Genomic DNA, 16,113 nt, shown 5'->3' with positions numbered 1-16,113 from the left:
TGAGGGTCTTTTATGGCAAAGCCTGCCATGATGGGTGAAGGTTTGACTAACTGTTATGTTCAGAGTCCTACAGCAGGAATGGTAAGTCTGCATTTTTTGCAGTTTCTCTTTAAAAAAAAAAAAAAAGAGATCCAACTGTCTGGTCTACTCTCAGTTGCCACTGGGGGCAGTGTGCTGTTTAATCATGCTCTGTGTACTTCTTAGGGGAGTGGGCTCCTGTTTCTCCTCCAACCACTAGAGGGTGGAGGCTCGCTCAGTATAGCCTATTTCTATATAGGCTGGAAGATGAGGGGCGGCCATGTTTACCATGTGGACGGCAGGTTCTGCAAGGCCTCTTGAGACATAACAGCAGCCCATGGATACTAATAAAGTGTGAGTTTTTACTATGGGAGAAATGTGTGGTCAGACAAGTCATGATTATATACAGCATACATACTGCTTATACCAGGGGGCCTCTACAAATGTTCATACACCCCTATACGGGTATCATTGCACTGTAAGGTGTTGTGTTTACAGAATTATGTGCATCTGGTCTGCAGTAGCTTACTTTTAGGCAGCTCTAAAGCAGAAAAAAGCTTCATGGGATACATATGTGCTTGGCTAATCTTGCAAAACTAGCATGGGGCCAGGTGCATTTGGGCAGGTGCAGCATAGTATACAGTCAGGTCCATAAATATTGGGACATCGACACAATTCTAATCTTTTTGACTCTATACACCACCAAAATGAATTTGAAATGAAACAAACAAGATGTGCTTTAACTGCAGACTTTCAGCTTTAATTTGAGGGTATTTACATCCAAATCAGGTGAACGGTGTAGGAATTACAACAGTTTGTATATGTGCCTCCCACTTTTTAAGGGACCAAAAGTAATGGGACAATTGGCTGCTCAGCTGTTGCATGACCAGGTGTGTGTTATTCCCCCATGATCCCATTTACAAGGAGCAGATAAAAGGTCCAGAGTTCATTTCAAGTGTGCTATTTGCATTTGGAATCTGTTGCTCTCAGCTCTCAATATGAGATCCAAAGAGCTGTCACGATCAGCAAAGCCATCATTAGGCTGAAAAAACAAAACAAACCCATCAGAGAGATAGCAAAAACATTAGGTGTGGCCAAATCAACTGTTTGGAACTTCCTTAAAAAGAGAGAACGCACTGGTGAGCTCAGCAACACCAAAAGACCCGGAAGACCACGGAAAACAACTGTGGTGGATGACTGAAGAATTCTTTCCCTGGTGAAGAAAAGACCCTTCACAACAGTTGGCCAAATCAAGAACACTCTCCAGGAGGTAGGTGTATGTGTGTCAAAGTCAACAATCAAGAGAAGACTTCACCAGAGTGAACACAGAGGGTTCACCACAAGATGTAAACCATTGGTGAGCCTCAAAATCAGGAAGGCCAGATTAGAGTTTGCCAAACAACATCTAAAAAAGCCTTCACAGTTCTGGAACAACATCCTATGGACAGATGAGACCAATATCAACTTGTACCAGAGTGATGGGAAGAGAAGAGTATGGAGAAGGAAAGGAACTGCTCATGATCCAAAGCATACCACCTCATCAGTGAAGCATGGTGGTGGTAGTGTCATGGCGTGGGCATGTATGGCTGCCAATGGAACTGGTTCTCTTGTATTTATTGATTATGTGACTGCTGACAAAAGCATGAGAATGAATTCTAAAGTGTTTTGGGCAATATAGCTGCTCATATTCAGTAAAATGCTTCAGAACTCATTGGACGGCACTTCACAGTGCAGATGGACAATGACCCGAAGCATACTGCGAAAGCACCCAAAGAGTTTTTTAAGGGAAAAAAGTGGAATGTTATGCAATGGCCAAGTCAATCACCTGAGTAGATATAGGCAGTCAGCCCCACCATTAAAAGAAAGAGGAAGGCATATAGCGTAACTCTGTATGGAAATTTTAATACATAAAAAGCAAAGGAAATACACTCACGTGTTTAGCAGTAATATCAAGCGCTTGTATAAAAGAAGACCGTGGTCTCAACATATCCTCCCGACGCGTTTTGACTTGGAAGTCATCACCCCAGATGATGACTTCTAAGTCTACACATGTATATGCTGAGACCACTGTCTTCTTTTATACAAGCGCTTGATTTTACTGCTAAACACGTGAGTGTATTTCCTTTGCTTTTTATGTATTAAAATTTCCATACTGAGTTACACTATATGCCTTCCTCTTTCTTTTAATGGTGGGGCTGGCTGCCTATATCTACTGAGTTCATCCATACCTTACACCTGTTCGAAGGTCCATCTGGAGGTCATATCTGGACCATCTGATCCCCTTGGTATATTATACCACAGAGCTTGATTGACTCACAAGGTGTACACCTATTTGAGTTCAATCCCTCTGGTAAGCAGCTTCTGGTGTCTTTGGTGGTGGATCTGCTATCAGCTGTTATTACATCATACTTATTTGAAGTTAAAGACTGTCTCTATATCATATCCACATGTGGTTGAGGATTATCATCACACATGATTGAAGTTTGTCACTGACTTTTTTTGGACATCACACGTCCAAGTTCCTCTATTTATAGACATTACATGTCATAATAGAGGACTGCTTGGAGTATTTTTGAGCACATCATTTATTATTCACATTTTTTTTTTGTACTCATATTATTTGTTATGGTTTTGTATGATCACATGAGCGCTGCACATTTCACCCAACTTGTCATTTTTTCAACTTTATCCACTGCTGTGCTGGCTGCTTTCATTTTTTTCAATTTTTGTTTGATTTCTCTTTTAGACAGCGTAGTATATATGTGTTTATAATTTACAAGTCAATCGCCTGACCTGAATCCGATTAAGCATGCATTTCACTTGCTGAAGACAAAACTGAAGGGAAAATGCCCCAAGAACAAGCAGGAACTGAAGACAGTTGCAGTAGAGGCCTGGCAGAGCATCACCAGGGATGAAACCCAGTGTCTGGTGATGTCTATGCATTCCCGACTTCAGGCTGTAATTGACTGCAAAGGATTTGCAACCAAATATTAAAAAGTGAAAGTTTCATGGATGATTGTTAATCTGTCCCATTACTTTTGGTCCCTTAAAAAGTGGGAGGCACATATACAAACTGTTGTAATTCCTACACCGTTCATCTGATTGGATGTAAATACCCTCAAATTAAAGCTGAAAGTCTGCAGTTAAAGCACATCTTGTTTGTTTCATTTCAAATGCATTGTAGTGGTGTATAGAGCCAAAAAGATTAGAATTGTGTCGATGTCCCAATATTTATGGACCTGACTGTAAATGCTTGCAAACTTGTTGCTTAAAGGCATGTTTGAATAAGCGCATGTTTTGCATATATGTTGCATAGATACATGTGGCATAAGCACATGTTTGAAAGAACATGGTCATCGGTGCACTTGGAGGAGTTGTGTCTCCAGAATAGCATGCATTTGGTCTGCAGGAGCTTAGTTTTAGGCTGTTGAATCAGCATAGAAGCTGCATTGGATGCCTAGGTACTTAGCTAATCCTGACTAAAATGAGTATGGGCCCAGGTGCAGTTGAGCAGGGGCAGCATTGTATATATGTTTCATAATGCTTACTTGCATAGACACATGTTTGCATAGACGCTTGCTTGAATAAACACAAGCTTGCATAGGCACATGTCTGCAGAGGGCCCTGGCCCGCCAGGGGCTTGCGCGGCCCACAAGCGGGCGGCGCCACCCGCCCGGCATGCAGCTCGCCAAGGCCATCCGCGACAGTGCGTTTGCGTGGATGCAGGTTTTCATAGGCACGTGCTGTGTAGATGTGTGTGCATAAATGTATATGCATGTTGCATAGATATACGTGTTTGTGTGGATGCATGTTTGCATAAACGCATATTGGCATAGATACATGTTTGTGTAAATGCATGTATACATGGACACATGTTTGCGTAACCGCATGCCGTCAGAGATACATATTACATAGTTAGTCAGGTTGAAAAAAGACACAAGTCCATCCAGTTCAAGCATAAAAAAAATAAATAAATAAAATAAAAAATATCGTACAATCCAATATACCCAATTCTATATCCACAGTTGATCCAGAGGAAGGCAAAAAACCCCAGCAGAGCATGCTCCAATTTGCTACAGCAGGAAAAAAAAATCCTTCCTGATCCCCCAAGAGGCAATCGGATTTTCCCCAGATCAACATTACCTATAAATGTTAGTACCCAGTTATATTATATACATTTAGGAAAGTATCCAGGCCTTTCTTAAAGCAATCTACTGAGCTAGCCAGAACCACCACATTTTCACAGCTCTTACTGTGAAGAAACCTTTCCGTATTTGGAGATGAAATCTCTTTTCCTCTAGACCTAAAGAGTTCCCCTGTATCCTCTGTGTTGACCGTAAAGAGAATAACTCAACACCAAGTTCACTATATGGACCCCTTATATATTTGAACATGTTGATCATATTCCCCTTTATTCTCCTCTTCTCAAGAGTGAATAAATTCAGTTCCTCTAATTTTTCCTGATAGCTGAGCTCCTCTATGCCTCTTATCGGTTTGGTTGCCCTTCTTTGCACTTTCTCCAGTTCCCCAATATCCTTTTTGAGAACTGGTGCCCAAAACTGAACTTCATATTCCAGATGAGGTCTTAGCTATGAGCTATGAGTAAGCATCTAATGATGTGAAACGCGTTAGAGATTGTTCCCTGTCTTGTCTCTATCCATGTGACTGTATTTTGGATTCTTTTATACTCTACAATAAAGATGCTCATTTTTTCGGAGTGCGGCAGTCCAGGACTTTTTTGTTTCCAGATGAGGTCTTACTAATGATTTGAACAGAGGCAAAATTATATCTCTCTCTCTGGAGTCCATACCTCTCTTAATACAAGAAAGAACTTTGCTCGCTTTGGAAACCGCAGCTTGGCATTGCATGCTATTATTGAGCTTATGATCTACCAAAACCCCCAAATCCTTCTCCACTATGGATTCCCCCAGTTGAACTCCCCCTAGCATGTATAATGCATGCATATTCCTAGCCCCCAAGTGCATAACTTTACATTTCTCAACATTAAACCTCATCTGCCACATAGTCGCCCAATTAGACAGTGCATTGAGGTTGGCTTGTAAATTAGAGACATCCTGTAAGGACGTTATTCCACTGCATAGCTTGGTGTCATCTGCAAAGACAGAAATGTTACTTTTGATCCCAGACCCAATATCATTTATAAAGGTATTAAAAAGTAAGGGTCGCAGCACTGAACCTTGGGGTACACCACTGATAACCTTAGACCATTCAGAGTAAGAATCATTAACCACTACTCTCTGAATTCTGTCTTTTAGCCAGTTTTCTATCCATTTACAAACTGATATTTCCAAGCCTGTAGACTTTACCTTACACATGAGCCGTGTGTGCGGAACTGTATCGAACGCTTTTGCAAAATCCAAGTATACCACGTCCACAGCCACCTCTCTGTCCAAGGTTTTACTTACCTCTTTATAAAAAATAATCAGGTTTGTCTGACAACTTCTGTCTTTCATGAATCCATGCTGTTTGTTGCTTAAAATGTTTTTTTTCCAGTAAGAACTCGTCTATGTGGTCTTTTATTAAACACTCCAATATCTTTCTGAAGAAGTTAAACTAACAGGTCTATAGTTACTTGGTAAAGACTTTGATCCCTTTTTAAATATTGGCACCACGTTCGCCCTGCGCCAATCCAGTGGTACTATTCCTGTCATTAATAAGTCCCTAAAAAATTAGATACAATGGCTTTGAAATTACAGAGCTCAATTACATGTTGCGTAGATACATGTTTGCGTAAATGCATGTTTGCATAAACACATGTTGCATAGACACGTTGCGTAATATATTTTGCATATTCACATTTCATAAACGCATGCTTGCTTATTGCATAAATGTATGTTTCCGTGGGCACATATTGCATAAATGCGCATTTGCATAGACACACACTTTCGTGTTTTGCCTTGGCTTGGTACACTGACATAGCGAGTTTTTCGGGGGTCGCTCCTTGGTCACTCCCAGTCCAGCGGGACCTAATGGTCTTGAGTCCTGTATCTCAGCACTGTTGAGCCCTGGAAGCCAGCTTCAGGGAACTTCAATTAAAGGGCTTGGAAATATTTTTTGCCTGGGGGAAGCCAGGAAGTAGCACCTACAGAAATATGTGAGTGAGAAAGTTTATTTTCTTTCTCCAATCCGTAGGGGAAAGGAGATTTGGCCTTAAGTACCGTTAAGGGTTAGAGTTCGTCCCTATCAATTTTTTTTCAGAGACCATTGTTTCTCACTCCTTGGTTCATTCTTCATACAGCGTGTTATGTAGATAGTCCCGTATGTCAGGCCACGCTTGTGTCCTTGGGACTGGAATTTGCTCTTGACTGTCTTTATAGAGGCCATTTTTTTGAACCAATTGGAAGACTCTGTTAGTCACTTATCTCAGAAGAGGGCTTGCTTGGTTGCTATCACTTCACTTAGTAGAGTGTCAGAGTTGGTGGCTCTTTCATGCAAGGAGCCGTTCTTGGTCTCGCATCAAGATAGGGTGATGTTGCGTCCTCATCCATCTTTATTGCCTCATTTGAATCAGGACAGTGTCTTGCCTTTTATTTTTCTCCTAATCCACTGTCGGCAGGAGAAAGATCGCTACATACTCTAAAGGTAGTTCAGGTGCTCGATCTACTTGAGTTGACCACACAGGTCAGGATCCTGGTTTGTGCTGCCAGAAGAGCCCAGGAAAGGCAGGCGGCATTCAGGGCGAATATTTAGCAATGGATATGCCAGTTTATCAATGATACCTATGGTTTAAAAGGCAAAATCCCGGGGGCGTGGCTAGCCAGCGGAGCGGATGGTCGCACACTAAAACAGCTCCGTATCATCCTGGACAGAACGGGGATTCACAGCGACTACAAGCCTTGTTCCAAGCCCACAAATACTGCAACTAAAGCGGGCTCACCCTCTAATGCCATCCCGCAAGAGAAAAGAATTTACAAAACCTGGGAAGATGACAGACTTTCTAATACAACCGCACCGTCTCCACTCAGCGGGGAGACACGTGGCTCATACAAATGGCAGGGACCGGCCGTGAAGCAGAACAACAGCAATAATAATCTGCAGCAGGGGCACATTCACCACCCACCCCCTCCTTCTGCTTCCTCCAGCCCAGCAAAAAGCAAACAAAAGACGTCCTCAGCACCGGCAAACACTGTGGAGGTAAGCTGTCTTAATTCCTTACTAGATGACACCAGGAAGTTACAAGACTTCATTACTGACTTCCCCACACTAAACCAACCAGTCATGGACACTATTCTTAAAGATATGCTGGTTTCTCTTTGCTTCACTTTGCATGCTTACATACTGGCCATAACCCAGCAATTCAAGTCAGAGGTTTCAGCAGTATCTAACAGAGTCTCCCACATTAAAACTAAAATGGGCGAGTTTGCATCCACCTTTAGCAGCATGGTCGATGCCCACAATGAGAGGGACGATGAGATTATGAGTATCAAAACAAAATTGGCTAATTTGGAAGAAAGATCAAGAAGTAACAATGTCAAAATACGGGGGATCCCTGAATCGGTCAAACCCCCAGAGCTGAGAGACTACTTTACTAATCTCATGAAGGCCGCGCTTCCAGAAGCGCCATTAGAGGACCTTCTAATTGACCGAATTCACCGACTACCCAGGCACAGAAACATCCCATCTCACCTTCCCAGGGACACTATAATTCGGGTCCATTTTTATCCCATTAAAGATCAGTTCATGATGGCAGCAAGACGACGTGAAGATCTGCCTGCAGAACTGCAAGAATTATCCTTCTTTACAGATCTCTGCATGTACTATGCAACAACGCAGGCAGCTGGCCACCATAACCAAACCACTGAATAACCATCACATCCCGTACAGATGGCTATACCCAGCCAAGCTGCTGATCACCAAAGATGGCAAATCACACGTGGTGGAAAGCGTCAAGGAAGGCATACGACTCATGAGAGACTGGCAAATATTAGACCCGAGGAGGAAGCACCGCACTCACCTCCATCCACCCGTGCCAGCTCCGACACGGAAACAGGCTAAAAGAATATTATTCTCACACTCCATTTTTAAATCCCCTGATGGCCCAGGAGAATGCCACATAGTTCTTTTATCGCTCTCCCCCCAAGTTATAGCGGTAGTTTATCCACCCAGAATCCTCACAGAATTGCCATTTTTATATCTTTGTTTTTCCTATCCTCTTGTTTTCTCCCTCTTGCTCATAGTTACAGGACTAGGACTACGGGACTTCCAAACTGAACAGGCCAGCCATCCATGCACTCCTCCTCTAACCCCTTGTCTCAACCTACTTTTACATCAAGATCGACAGTACTAACGTCAGTGACTACTGAAAACTCCATCAACCCGACTACAAACAACAACACGGTACATACTTTGCACGTCATCAAATGGCTTTCAACATATCCTCACTAAACGTGAAAGGCTTAAACAGCCCTCAAAAACACCAAATGGCCTGGAGGGAAGCATCCAGGCTCAAAAGTGACATAATTTGTTTTCAAGAAACTCATTTTATTTCTGGTAATCCTCCATCTTTCAGTCACCAAATTTCCTAAAGTATATATGGCAAATGGCCCCAAAAAGAAGGGAGGAGTAGCAATACAGTAAGAGACTCCATTCCTTTCACGCATCTTGAGACCCACTTAGATACATCAGGAAGATTTATCATTCTTGTGTGTGAGATATCCAAAATTAAATATACATTGGTTAATGTGTACCTACCGAATACAAATCAAATTTGCTTCTTAAAGAAGATATGGAAAAAAGTAGAATCCATGAAACAGGGTTATGTAGGGTTATGACTTTAATGCAATCCCAAACAAAGACCTGGACCTCTCCAATCCCATGCATCACAAAATACGCAGGACAGCTCTGGCACACTTTATCACATCTTCTGGTCTTTTTGATGTATGGAGGTGCCAGCATTCCTCTGAGAAGGATTTTACTTTCTTTTCTAACGTGCACCATACATATTCACGCATAGATCTGTTCCTTGTAGATAAGTTCTTGCTACAAAAGATCGTTAAATCCAAAATACATGTTATATCTTGATCTGACCATGCTCCTATTTCTATTAGTGTGGGGGGTCGTAGCGTCAAAACGGGAGCAAATAGATGGAGGAATGATATTTTCACCCTCTCGCAACCTGAAAATCTAAACTTAATCAGATCTGCTCTGAAAGAATTCTTTGAACTGAATGCTCCTTCGGTGGACGACCCTTTCACACTCAAGAACGCTCACAAAGTATTTATAAGAGGTTTTCTCATACAACTGAGTACTAGGCTCAGAAGGCAACGGATGGAACGGCTCAACGAACTGTTAACTAAAATACCGTTGCAGCAACAAAGCGGGGAAATTGCTGGCGAATCCTTGAAAGAAAAAATAGTAAAACAAAAAATCCAACACATATGTTAAATCCTAAATCAAGAAAAGTAGTGTTGAATCCTAAAGGCATAGCAGACGCTTGTAGCGACTACTATGAAGCTTTGTATAATCTTAAAGATGACCCAGACACCTTTCAACCATCAGATAATATGATATCAGACTTCCTAGCATCAATACACCTACCTAAAGTATCCCAAACTGAACTATCCACACTTAATATGCCATTTACAATTCCTGATATTGAAAAAATAATCAGAAGCATGCCCCACAACAAATCACTCGGACCTGATGGATATTCCTCCGAATACTATCAGTTGTTCCAAAATGAGCTATCCCCGTAGCTAAAGAAGATCTTTGATGCCGCAATGTCCAATGCCTCATTCCCACAAGAAATGTTGATAGCAACTATTATAAAACTTTGCCAAAACCAGGCAAAAAACTTCAGCTCCTCAGAATTTCAGACCCATATCCTTATTGAATGTTGATGTTAAACTATATGCTAAACTACTTGCCAACAGACTGTCCTCTCTATTACCGAAGCTCATCAACCAGGATCAGATGGTTTTTGTGTCAGGCAGGCAAGCGAATGACGCAACTAGAAGAATGATAAATATTCTTCATTTAGCTGAAAAATATGGAAGGCCTTCTCTGCTCCTCACCTTGGACGCAGAGAAGGCCTTTGACAGAGTATATTGGGGATACTTGTCCATGGTTTTGGAGAAATTTGGATTGACTGTCCCGATCCAACAGGCTATACTATACTAGCATTGTATTCTTCTCCGTCTGCCTAAGTCTTCACAGAGGGCATATTTTCAAGAAATTTCCATATAAACAATGGGACGAAACAGGGGTGCCCATTATCACCACTAATTTTTGCCTTGGTTATGGAACCGTTCGCAGAAAAGATCAGAACACACCCATTAATTCAGGGCATCCCATCTCAGGACAAACAACACAAAATATCACTCTTTGCACGTTATACTGACCCTAACTGACCCCTCTGACTCTCTTACCGCAGCTCATGAGACCCTTCTACTGTTTAGCAAAGTAGCCTACTATAAGGTTAACACATCCAAATCCAGCATTCTAGGAATAGCGATTGACAACTCCACTAGATCCGCCCTTCAAAAGAACTTCCCATACCCGTGGTCTCCCAAAATCTATATCTCACTTAGGAATCCAGTTAACTTCCCCTACCTCCAACCTGTTCCAAACCAACTATTACCCCCTATTGAATAAATTCCAAAAAGATATTTCCAGATTCCAGAAACATTGTATCTCATGGAATGGCCGCCTAGCGGCATATAAAATGATACTACTTCCAAAATTAATGTACCTCTTCAGGGCCCTGCCGATTCCCCTCCCATCATCCTTTTTTACTTCCATACAAAAGAAAATGTCCAATTTTATATGGGCAGGCAAAAGAGCTAGGTTCCCATCTCAAATGCAAGGGAAACATAAAACTGCAGGTGGACTGGGTATTCTAATATTGAAAGACTATTACATTGCAGCAATCTTAGATCAGCTTAGAAACTGGTTTGACCAAAAAGAAACCAAACCATGGTATCATCTAGAACAGGCATGGTTGCACCCAAAATCTCCAATATCCCTCTTGATAGCACACAACCTACAACAAACTACAATCTCGAATGACCACCCCGCAATACAAGCTTCATTAAATGCATGGACATATCTAAAAGAAACATCCAGCTCAAATCACGAACGTCCCCATTCCACTGGAAACACTTCTTTGATTAACCCCAACCATATCCCTGAATCTCTGGATATAACCCTCTTACAAGACCTCATGCAAGACGACAAACTAATGTCCTTTGCGGACGTGCAAACCAAATTTAACATACCTTCCTCAGAGTTCCTAACTTACCTGCAGATATCCTCAGTGTATCAACAACTTAATACAATACATACTCCAATCTTGACTCAAGTTTGGAAACATCTAAACTCCTCAAATCCCAAAGCTAAAGGTATTTCTCTGCTGTATAAACTAATCAATGCCAAGTCAACCTTTCTCAAATGTAACCCTTTAATTAAATGGGAAAAAGATTTAGGTAAAAGCTTCACAGATAAACAATTGCTCTCAGCGATTAAATGTAATCATCAGTTCTCAAGGTGCTCGAGCTATGAGGAACTGGCAGTAAAATTTCTGGCAAGATGGCACTTTACCCCATACATAGTTTCCAAATTCTCCGACGACAACTCCAATCTTTGTTGCAGAGGCTGCGGACAAGTGGGGACGCTGGTCCATATGGTGTGGGTGTGTCCTCATCTCCGTAGACCTCTGGGGTCTTTACCAAGCCTTCTATCGAGAAAGCAGTTCTGAGTATCAACATGTCAGAATACCCAATTTCAGTCAGATCAATAGCAATGCACATCATATTTGCTACCAGATCCCTGATGTTGAGCAAATGGAAAACTAATGAAATCCCAAGTGTGAGAGAACTTACCACAAAAATCAATATTGTGGCAGAATACGAAAAGATACTGGCATACAAAGATGGCTCAAGTACAAGACACATCTTGAACTGGTCCACTTGGAACTCCCTGAACCAATCTAGAGTATAGTCCTGATCGCTGTAACACCTTTTTGGTATTACCTTCCTTCCCCCCTCATTATCCCTTTCCCTTCCTCTCCCCCACACATGTTAATGTTGAAAAGTTATTTTCTACCACCATATTGTTACAATAATTCGTAATTACTTAAAATTTGTTCTATTAATCTATTAATGCTTAGTTAGGACTCTTTCACACGGGGCAGATCAGTCATGATCCGCCCCGTGAACACCCGCTTGCTCAGCAGGGATCGCTCCGCCGATCCCCGCTGAGCAGGAAGATGACAGGTCCATCGCTGCATGCTGTGCAGCAGCGGACCTGTCAGAGCGCCGCTCTCCCCTATGGGGGGATCGGATGATGACGGACCGTAGTGTCCGTCGTCACCCGATCCGATCCGAAAACGGATGGAAAAGTAGGTTTTTCCTCCGTTACACTTTTCGGATCGGAGCGGGTCGAATGTCAGCGGACATGTCACCACTGACATCCGACGCTCCATAGGGATGAATGTATGTCCGTTTTTCATCCGAAAACGGAAGGATGAAAAACGGACATACGGATCGTCCGTGTGAAAGAGGCCTTATGCATTCTGTTTTTTCTGTATATGTAAAACTATAAGCAAATGATATCTTACTGCTGTTGAATTGAAAATAGAGCGAATTTAAGAGAGATATATAAAGAGAAACGTGCATCTTGCCTATATTCTGTAAGTGCCTTAATGTACATTCGATTGTAAAATCAAAACTCTATTTTATGTATCTTGATTTATATTCAATAAAAAATACTTGAATTAAAGGGCAAAATCCATTTTTTTTCTGGGGAGAGATTCTCTACCAGGTGTGGGGGAGTATCTTGGGCCATCTGCCATCAGGTGTCAGTGGCCCAGGTGTGCAAGTCCACTGTTTGGTCTTTGGTTTATACATCCACAGGGTGTTTACCAGATGGATGCCGAGAACATGGAGGATACTGCCTTTGGCCTCAGCGAATTACAAACCGTAATAGTGGCAGTTTCTGCGATGGTGTCTCCCTCCCCTCAAGGGCATTGAATGGCTGCTGTGTTCCGTGATGTACAATAAAGAAAATAGGATTTTTCCTACAGCTTACCTGTAAAATGCTTTTCTTGGAGTACATCACGGGACACAGAGGTCCCCCCCCCCTCTTGTCTGGGAAGTTTATCGCTTGCTACAAACCTGAGGTACTTCCTGTGTAGGAGGGGTTATATAGGGGAGGACTTCCTGTTTGATTGATCTGCCAGTGTCCATTCACCAATAGGTAGCGTATAACCCAGATAGTAATGGCTGCTCTATGTCCCGTTATGTACTCCAAGAAAAGGATTTTACAGGTAAGCTGTAGGAAAAATCCTTTTATTCAAACGTTAACATGTAAATTTAATTTCAAAAGTTGTTTTCAATCTTTTTAAATATACAGCTTTCAATTAAAACACATCTGGTATTCTTGCCATGAAGGGCTTTGTTTAGACAGATAGGGTGACAACTGTCTACCAGTTGTGCTCCTGTGTTGTCACCCTGTCACGTACACCCCTCTTTAAAGAGTAACTTTACTTATGTTTTTAAAAAAAATGCAAATACTGTAGCTGCTGACTTTTAAGAAATAGATGCTTACCACCGTTGGCTTCCTCAGAGCCGACTCTTACCAGGCTTTGACCTCCGGGTCCAGAATCTATGACTACCACAAGTCTCCCCACTGAGCAGACATAAGGCATGGCATTGGTGTGGGACTGGTCCCGCAGCCTCCTGGGACTTGTGACATGTCTCAGGAGGTTGCAGTTGGGGGGGAGACATAATTTATGCCTAGGCAAATATTTCGGAAGTAGTTACCTGTCACAAACATGTACTCGCTCCCTGAAAATTAAAAAAAAAAAATGTTAGAGGAAGAGGATGAGTGAACGTCTAGTTTTAAGGGAAGAGCTGCTTTAGGATGACATTGTTTAAGCATGGTCCATCATTAGAAAGCTAGTGCGGAGCAATGATGTGCATCTGATGCGAGTACATGTAGACAGGAAGTGATTAAAAGAGGCCGAAGGAGATAAGCAGCACTGAGATGCAGCATAAGGATGAAAAAGATTAAAATTGTTTTTAAAAAAAATTACAATTATTTGATACACAATGCTTTATCACAGTAAATATCTTTCAATTAGGGTTGCTGTATTTGACGTAATTTATTGAAACAGAGATTGTGGATGAAATGAATTAATCCACCAGTGATATACTTATAAACTCACTCCTTCGTACTACTGTGCATCAAATTAATATTCACAAATATAGTGCGCATAACCAATTTTGTGAATATCATAACTGTACACAAAAATATATATAAAATTAAAAAAAAAAAAAATATATATATATATATATAAACACCAGTGAAAATAAGTCCACAAATGTGTAAAAAAAGTCCAAAAAATATTGATCCGTGACGTGATACAGTGTAGATCTCCACTTTAAGTAGCTCTTCCACCGCACCTCTGTGACTGTGAATCTGCTCCCCTTAGGTAAATACACTCACCAGCTTCTTTCGCCCACACTCACGTGTTGGGCCATAAAGCTTTATCCCACACAGAAAGGGGAAGTAAATGGTCTCCAATGGTTCACCTTACATATCCAGAGTGTAATGCTAAAGAGCTCTCTCCACATGAAAAAAAGAAAATGATCCAATAGTGCAAAAACGTAATGATATTTATTAAAATAACACACTCCTCCACCATTAAACTCACATCTTTAATATCCACTGCAAGCTCAAAACAGCACAGCAAGCTGTCACAGCACAAACTCCAAACAGTAAAACCAGTGTATGGTGGTCTCAGCGGACCCAGGTACTGCGCTCTCTAATACCCGTCTCACCCGATCCCTGGTGTTGCTAGGACCCACTTCCGCACTTCCTCGTATGGCGCTTCTTGTCCCAGCGTCCTACCTCACAAGCGTTCGATTGCCGTGTAGCCACACCCCGACATGTTTCGTCATGAAGACTTAATCATGGGATTGCAATTTTTCAACTTTTTTTCATGTGGAGAGAGCTCTTTAGCATTACACTCTGGATATGTAAAGGTGAACCATTGGAGACCATTTACTTCCCCTTTCTGTGTGGGATAAAGCTTTATGGCCCAACACGTGAGTGTGGGCGAAAGGAGCTGGTGAGTGTATTTACCTAAGGGGAGCGGATTCACAGTCACAGAGGTGCGGTGGAAGAGCTACTTAAAGTGGAGATCTACACTGTATCACGTCACGGATCAATATTTTTTGGACTTTTTTTACACATTTGTGGACTTATTTTCACTGGTGTTTATATATATATATATATTTTTTTTTTTTTTTAATTTTATATATATTTTTGTGTACAGTTATGATATTCACAAAATTGGTTATGCGCACTATATTTGTGAATATTAATTTGATGCACAGTAGTACGAAGGAGTGAGTTTATAAGTATATCACTGGTGGATTAATTAATTTCATCACACTTTTTTTGTACTTTTTTTATATTTTTTTATTTTTTGATTAGGATTTTATTTAGCGCTGCTATTTGAGTTCACTTGGGGCGAGATTGTGGTGAATCAATTTTTGCATTTATGGTTGTTATTATTTAAGCAGCAGCTTAGATTTAAGCTTCATTTTCCATCAGCGCAGCGTACTGGGTGTAGGAGGGGGCAGATTTTCTATATCCCCTTCCCGCCGACCGTACGCAGATATGCGTACTCGGCTTTCCGGGGTTATACCGGGATGATGCCCACAGCGGCGATCGGCTACCCGAGTATAACAACCGATGCGGCTAAAAGCCGCTCGGTTGTTATAACGGAGGAGCGGGAGGGGACATCCCCCCCTCCCGCCACCTCCCACCGCTGTTACCGGGCCTCCCGTGCGATCGGGAGGCCCGGTGTCCAATCGGGTACCTTCGGCGGCTGGGGGCGGGCTGGAACGAAGCTGTGGGCGGCTTCGTTCCAGCCTTCTTGTTGTAAACGTGGAAGCGACGTCATGACGTCACTTCCCGTTTACTCGGCTGCCAATGGCACCGAATTTAAAAAAGTACACAGTATTCAGATATTCAGAATCACCGTTTTTGTCGATCTGAATACTTTGAAGTGTAAAGGAGGGATGGGGGGTCTTTTAGACCCCCCATCCCTCCATAAAGAGTACCTGT

At 41.9% G+C, this 16,113-nt stretch overlaps 1 protein-coding gene across 2 annotated transcripts in view; it reads left to right on the top strand.

Annotated features, from left to right (window-relative positions):
• The window catches only part of TBC1D32 (TBC1 domain family member 32), a 503,914-nt gene that overhangs the window by 335,398 nt on the left and 152,403 nt on the right, over positions 1–16,113 (top strand). The window lies entirely within an intron of this gene.

This window comes from Aquarana catesbeiana, linkage group LG04 (assembly GCF_042186555.1).
Source record: "Aquarana catesbeiana isolate 2022-GZ linkage group LG04, ASM4218655v1, whole genome shotgun sequence".
NCBI classification, from domain to species: domain Eukaryota; kingdom Metazoa; phylum Chordata; class Amphibia; order Anura; family Ranidae; genus Aquarana; species Aquarana catesbeiana.
Note: the sequence above shows the minus strand (reverse complement) of the source record. Positions and strands in the feature narration are given on the sequence as shown.